The 7,886-nt window shown below is 48.5% G+C and overlaps 1 pseudogene across 1 annotated transcript; it reads right to left on the bottom strand.

The window, feature by feature from the left end:
- Nucleotides 1–4,156: 4,156 nt before the first annotated feature.
- Nucleotides 4,157–7,449, bottom strand: LOC125545101 (thioredoxin H2-2-like; annotated as a pseudogene). The gene is made up of 5 exons (XR_015619397.1): nt 7,035–7,449; nt 6,809–6,929; nt 5,353–5,616; nt 4,992–5,094; nt 4,157–4,492 (listed from the first exon to the last, which is right to left on the bottom strand). The product of XR_015619397.1 is annotated as a thioredoxin H2-2-like (transcript).
- Between the last annotated feature and the right edge of the window lie 437 nt (nt 7,450–7,886).

Below are 7,886 nucleotides of genomic sequence, written 5' to 3'. Positions count from 1 at the left end.
ACGGCAAATAGTTGCACATATAGAGCATCACATTGTGAAAAACTAAAATAAACAAGTCATAAGGCCATCTCTAGCCGATCCTTAAAAAGTTAAAGGACTAAAACCCTTAGCGGATATATATACACTCTAGCAATTATTTTTTGGCATTTTCTAGTCGATCCCCTAAACTTAAGGTTGTAAACTTCAATTTGATCAAGTTCAAAGCAGGTTCAACCGAAAGTAGCATGCATTCAAACATAAACATAGATAGTTTTGCATAACCGATCATAAAACATAAATTTAAACTAAGCTAAACTACTTTCGGTCGAAGTAGAGGTCGAGCTAATCCTTCCTCATCATGTACGATGTGCCGCGAGCCGGGTCCAGGCCGGTGTCGTCGTCGGGATCGCTGGGGAAGGCACTCCTCCACTCGTCGACATCGATCTCCTCGTCCTCGGGGCTCACCTCGACGCCCTCCGCGCCGCCGTCGCCGCCGCCTTCGTCCTCATCATCAGAGGAGAGCGCGATAACCTCGCCGCCCTCCGTGCAGCCATCCTCGCCGCCTTCAACCTCGTCATCGAAGGAGAGCACGATAACCTCGCCGCCCTCCGCGTCGGCAAAGATCGCCCGCTTCGCCTCCATGAGCTCTGGGTGCTGCCGACGGAGCTCTTGCATGTAGGCCTCGTCGGCGGCCTCTGTCGTGGTTCTAAGTCTGACAGTAGAATGGGGGGTAGGGATGTAGAGGCAAGATCCTAGCTATGGAGGAGTTGTACACGCGAGTTTTACGAGTTCAGGCCCTTCTCGGAGGAAGTAATAGCCCTACGTCTCGGAGCCCTGAGGCGGTCGACTGGATTATATGCGTGTCTGTTATAGAGGGTGCGAACCCTTGTCCCAGAGGAGGGGGTGGCTTATATAGAGTGCGTCAGGACCCCTGCTCCCCTCCGTTACATAGGGTTCAATATTCATAAAGAGAGAGCGTTACATGCAACGTCTGTAATAAAGTGCTACAAATGATCATTAAATATACAAGTAAATGCCTGACCGTTGCTGCGCAGAGCGGCTTTAGGTCTTCTTGTACGTCGAGTGGTCTTTTACATGGTCGAATGGTTGAGTAGTCGAGTGACTTAAAGAAGGAGTCTCCGAGTGAATGGTAGGTCGAGTGGATTGCACTCGACACCTTTATTGGGTCCTCCCTGTTTACTCTTGAACCTCTTTGCTTCTAAGACAAGGACCTTAGGTAGGACGTATAGGTCGGGCCTATTACCCTACCCCAGGTCTATGTCCTCGTCATTAGCCCCCGAATGGATTGAGGTCCAAGTGAAAAGAAGGTTGAAGTTGATCTTGCCTTGACTCTTGCCTTCCTTAAGAATTCATCTCTGAATGGAGGCCGGTGTTGGAACTTCTGGCTTTGTTTCAGTCGCCTTGATCGATTCAGAAATTACCGATTGGTTTTATAACGTCGCCTGTCGAGTGTCATCTTTGATGCGAAATCTTTGGCGTGATCAGTTGCAGATGATCCCGGATTTCGCAGGATTCGAAATTTCGATAGAAGCGCGCGAGACGGAGCGCGCCATGGTAAGCGGAGTGGATAGACAGGACGCTTCGATTTCTGCGCCACCTTTTTCGCCATGTATCCCGTGTGTGACTGTTGAGCTATTTGACAGGATCACCCGGACCCATGCGTCAGCCACTCGGAAGTGGACCTTTAAAAGCGGCGAGGTCAAGGCGTCCGCACTGTGCATGCCTATTTTCCTTCTTCTTCCTCTGGCTCCTTCATCCCATCCGGCTTCTCCACTCTCGACGCCACCGCTCCGCCGCCATGGGGAAGGAGAAAACGGCGGCGCTGGAACGCGCAAAGAAGGCGACGGGGGTGGCGAAAAGCAAGAAGACGAATCGGGGGTCTTCATCGCGCTCGGGGCTGCCATCGGGTTGGATCCAGGGAGATTGGATCCGATCTTCACTTCGACAGGAAGACTTGGACGATATGGCCGAGCTAGGAGCTGATCATCCACGAGTCCTCGCGGCTGTCGGAGGGGAAACGGAGCCGCAGCCGCGACCGGGTGAGTGTGTATTGCTCGCCACTCATGTCGAGTGCGGCTTCTCGTTTCCTCCACACCCCTTATTGCGAGGTTTCTTGAATTTCTTTGGGGCCCAACTCCATCATTTTACTCCCAACACCATCACATATCTTGATGCGTTCGTATCCATGTGCAAGAATTTCCTGGGGTGCCGACCACACTGTGGTCTTTTCAAGCACATCTTTACCATTCGCTCCCAAATAGTGAAGAAAGCGAACTCGAGCGACGAGAAAACCCATGTTACCCAGATGTGTGAGGGTCTGGGTATTCAGAAGAGGAAGAGAAGTTCTTTTCCTTCGATGACTGGCAGTCGACCTGGTTCTACTGCGAGGATATCGTGACGCCAGGCCAGTCGACTGGACTTCCCCCTTTCTCTTTTGATCGTGTTCAAACTCCATCTTCATTGAAAGTGACTACCGCGGAGAAGGCGGAGACATGCATGCTTGTCGAGAGAGTAGTTCAGTTGATCAACCAAGGTGTCACTGGCATGGATCTGCTAGAGGTGTTCCTCAGTCGACGCATCCAACCACTCCAAGCTCGTGACTACTCCATGTGGATGTACTCCGGGGCTGGTGACACTGCTCGGGTTCATCCGGAGGAGGTGGCGGCCAAAACAGTGGCCCAGTGGCTGAGGGGTATCACCGGGAACAAGGACAACCCTAGGGGCGCCAGGAGAGTCGACCCTTTCAGCGATAGCAATCAGCCAGACAAGGTTTAGCCATTACGACTGAGTTTTTGGACGTGTTTTCCGACTGTTTGTTGATCCGACTGACTTGTGTTCGGCTCCTTGTTTTGTAGATTTACACGGAGATGTACTCAATGCCCAATGATGAACAAGCTCTGGAGCAAGACCAAGAAGGCGAGGACAGTGCGGAGGAGAGCGGCGAGTGGGAGTCACCAGTCGACGATGATGAAGACGAGAGTGGTGAGTCGGGCGATGATGAAGTAGCCGACTCGCCGCCTCGTTATGAACGTCGATCCAAGCAGCACCATGATGTCGCGGGCAGGCGCGGCAAAGCTGTGGCGTCGAGTGCTCCATCTCAAAAGCGCGCTCGGTCTTCGACTCCAGAATTGGCTGAGAAGGTCACCAAGCATCGCAAGATCAATCCTTCGAAGGCTCGGAAGACCTTGCCTAGAATCAAGATGGACGTTCCTGTTGCTTCTGGGTAAATGTTCTTCCCGTATTTCTTGTTCCGACCGATTTTCTTGTTCTGACCGAGTGGATGATGAACCTTTACAGCCCGGCCTCAGCTGCGACTGACATGGACATTGACAAGAACCTGGACGATGAGGAAACCGGCGACGCAGCTACCTCAAAAGCCAGTAAGTCTGCCCGATTCGAATTAATTTGGACGACTGGATTGTTTGTCAGCTATTCATACGACTTTTTCTATTTATTGCAGTCCACGGGACGTTGTCGTGCTCTCGGACAATGAAGAAGTACCGCTGAGGGGGAGGAAGGGAAAGACGAGGAACTGGGCGGGAAAGCGCCTGAGGTCTAGGTTCCTCAGTCGATCGCGACACCTGGGACGGCAGTCGAGCGATCGACAGATCCGGCTCGAACACTACAAGAAATATGTCAACTTGTGACCCTCACTATTGGCCGCTGAAAGGTCATAGTTTTTTATTTGCGACTTTTTTTGACCAAAAACAGAAGGTCAAAAGCTGGCGGTCGTAAACTGAAATTAGCGACCTTCTGTAAAAGGTCTTTGGTTCCATGACCAAATTTTTGGTCACTAGCAGCCTCCCAGACCACGTAGGCATCCAGCGTGACAAGCTGATGTGGCACAAGAATCAGCCCAGTCCAATTCGGTGTTTATATGGGCCGAGCCCATTAATTCAGCCCATTTATATTTTTTCCCTATGAATTTTCCCTATGAATTTTTTTGTCATTCATGAACCAAGCCCAACATTGCAACCTTTTTATATTCACAATTCGGCCTTTTTATATTCTAGGTCGTGGCCTTTTAATATTCAATTTCTTATTATTTTCGCCCTTCTCTAGTGTGTTTTTTCCATTAAATAAATAGCTCCAGTCCAACTTTGTTTGGGCCATGGCCAATTCAGGCCGAGTACTATTTTCCATATGAAGTAGCATGTACATAATTTTCATAATCTTCATGTCATTTAAAGCAGCATGTACACAGAGAATACAACATTTAATTACACAGGAATACATCATCTACACAATTTGCCTTAACTTACTACTACATCACATTGTTCCAACTCGCATTAGCACATGTCATGTGCTCCAGATGCAACAACTTGCCTTCATATAAGAACACTCCAGTTCTATCTACTCACCCCCATTCACATGCAACATAAGAAGCATAGTGTAGAACGCCATCTTAACCACATCCGCAGCACCATAAACTGGTGTAGAGCGAGAAGCTTCAGCAAGGAGGCATAGGCTCCACCCTTGCGTCCAGTGGCACCTGCAGGGAGGGAGAGAGACTGAGAAGCAAGCAAATAAAACACTGAAGTTCAGGGCAACCAAGCTCATGCTAGTGATCAACCAAGCAAGCAAATAAAGCAGCTAGTAAAAAGCAAATTAGTTGCTCACAACAAAAGGTGGATAAATCAGTGGGATCTTTCCTTATCACTAAAATTAAAAATTTGAGCACACCAAAAATTGATTCTGTGTCATAAGATGATCCTGAGAGTGCAGCACCATGTTACCATCTCTAAAGCTGATTAGCCAGCAGCAAAAATTGTGTAACATATGTATAACCATTGCAAACAACCTTAGCAGAATAAGCAGAACAAAATTTCATGTAAAATCTTGGTATAACCAGTAGATTATCCCCTAACAGAAGCTAATTAGGCTCCAATACACAAGGCACAGCAAGCAGAGACTAAATAAGCCATGGCATGAAACAGAGCATGGTATTACAGTAGCTCAGAGATGGAGCTAGAGGTAGGAGATGGACTCACCGGAGAGGAGGTTGTAGTCAAAGCCGCACACAGGCGCCGGCGCCGGCGCCGGCGCCACCGTCACCCTCTAGAGGAGACGCTGCCGCTTCATCGACAGACTCATCTGGTACAAGGAGATCATCAAAATGCATCACACACATGATCATCAAAACGCAGCAGCAGGAGCAAATACAAATTTAGCCCACCATGAACAGGGGCGCTAGGCAATCCAGTAGTAATGTCATATATAGGTAGTAATAACAGGACCTTAGATAATTAGTTTTCGTTCTTACTGACACACAAGTTGACAGAATGTACTCAATATATTCTAATAAAAAGGATTGGGAGCAGAGGGAGAGGGAGGTGGAGATGGACGTGCTACCTGCTGCTGCGATGGTGCCTCTTGGTGGTCGTGCTTGAGCTCCTCCTCCTGATGCTGCTCACTAACCTGCAGGACAAACAAGACCATGGGTGAGCTGCAGCACAAGCACATACAAGAAGTGAAGGTATGGAGAAGAACGTAGAAGAAGAGAGGTGCTCTGTCCTCCTCCGTCCGTGCCCCTCCTCCTCCGTGCCTATGTCGAACAACTTCCATTCGTCGCTTGCGAGCACCATGCGCCTTGGTTGGCCATGAAGCCCTTGTCCTCTGCTGCACGGATGAAACCCAAAGTATCAGTACAACTACACTGGCACATAGTACAGACATGGTATCACAGACATTCTCTAATTGACTAGCACCCAAATATATATACATGCACCAGTTGAGAAAAATCATGACTTGGACAGTGTATTAAAGAAAAATGAGTGTTCCATGCACACCAAATCATTCAAAAAACTAACTACACTACTGCAGTTCTGAACAGCTATCGGTGCATCAACAAAATATGGAACAAGCACTGCATGACAACTAGAATATATATATATATATATATATATATATATATATATATATATAGCACTCGACAATGAACAGTTATCACAGAGAACAAGATACCAAGAGATGAATGATGGCACTCAAATTCTAATCTCACATAGATAAAATCCATTGCCATAGTAACAGGCACTGTGCATGATTCAGAAGGGGGGTTCCTAGAATAAAATAGTTGAAACGGGGGATGATTCTATTTTAGAGCTAAGTAGGTAACAGCATATACTTAGAAGGGGTGATAAACGAACTGAATTTAGGATACAGTGCCATCTTTTACTCTCAAGTAACGATAGCAAATGTTGTTTGAAGATTTGTATCTACAGAATGTTGTGTGGAAATTGTTATTGCTGCAGATGAATCCTATATATTATTGTATATATACTCACTAAGTTACAGTAGTTGTGGTGCAGTGTGCAGGTTATTTTAGAAGATGCCACGTGCAAATTCTTATCTCTGTAGGTGATTCTCAATAATTGGCATCAAGTGAGATCCCGTATGCACAATCTAGTCCTACCTCCGTCGATTTCGATTCAATGCATCTGATTTCTATGCCCAAGCAGCTCATAGATTCAATACAATCAGTCATCCGGCTAAGCACACGATGCATCCAAATCTACCGGAGTTAAGCACTAGTGACGATTCCTCCCAAATAAACGGTGGAACAGGGATATATTTTCTTTGTTGGATGATTGGGCGAAACTGGGATCTAATTCGCCGAGCCAAAAGGCGTGAGCTACCTGTTTTCTCCAAGACGGGACGGGACTAAACTAGAGGCTTTCCCCTTCCCGATTCCACGAGGACCCAAGCCAGATTAACAATTCGGTGGCGTTACTAGTAGACGAGCGCGGAATTCGAGCAAGCAGGAGCAAGAGGAGGCGGGAAGGAGGCGGTACGTAGGGTAGGTGGGTACTGCGAGCTCGTCGACGTCGATCTTGACGAAGAGGGCGTCGGCGAAGCGGGAGGCCATCTCCTTGAGCGGGCTCGATGAAGCGGCAGGGCCCGCACCAGGAGGCGGAGAAGTCGATGACCATCTGCCGGGGCAAGCGCAGCAGATTAGCAAGGTCCGTCAGATCCGGAGGAGCACGCTGCAGGCAGGGGATTGACTACTCGTAAGGAAGAGGAGGAACAGGACGGACCAGCTTGGACGCGTTCCGGTGTTCCTCCCAGTGCTTGTCCCAGGCGGGCTTGGAGTGGACGGCGGCGACGACGGAGTCGAGGTCGTCGCCGGGGAGCGGGGGAGGGGTCCACAAGGACGACAGGAAGGAGCCCATGGTTCCTTGGCTCTGTCCGCGCTTGTCTGTCTCGACTGTGGGGAGAGAGGCGGATGGGGAGACGACCGACCGCGGCCTCCGAGGACGACGAGGCCGCCGTCGTCGCCGCGGACGCAGCCACCCGCGAGGGCGGCCGGCAGGTGACGCGGTGGGCGCCGCTGCGGGACGGGGAGGAGGTGGCGGCGGCGAGGAGCCGAGGGAGGAGGAGTGCGGGTGAGGAAGGAGGAGTGCGGCTGTGGGTTAGGGTTTGGGTGGTTGGGCTGCGGTTGGGTGAGGGGGTGAGGGCTGTCGTTGGATCCAGAAGCATCCGACGGTGGTTGATGTATGATCCGCGTGATATACCTATGGACCAATCAGAGCGCATCAAACAATTTGAAGATTTTTTGACCATATAAATTGATCATGATTGATTACATACAAATTTTTCATTTTATTTTTCAATGCTAAAAATGAGTTTTTTTTGTGAAAGACCTATCAAATATTTGTTCAAATGATGTCATATTTTACACAAGTTTACATCTTAGATTGTCAAACAACATTGAGAAAGGGAGTTTTTAATTCTTTTGCATGAAAAAACAATTTTCAATTTTTTGAGTGCCCAAAATAAGTTTTTTTGTGAAGGCCTTACCATATATTTGTTGCAAAATTGTATCAAATCAATTTTCTAAAATACTAGGCCATATATAATGCACAATTGACCAAATGGTTAGGTGTCAA

The sequence above is a fragment of the Triticum urartu genome, chromosome 3A (assembly GCF_056163025.1).
Source record: "Triticum urartu cultivar PI428250 chromosome 3A, HENAU_Tu73, whole genome shotgun sequence".
Lineage (NCBI taxonomy): Eukaryota > Viridiplantae > Streptophyta > Magnoliopsida > Poales > Poaceae > Triticum > Triticum urartu.
This window is presented reverse-complemented; position numbering and strand designations above follow the sequence as displayed.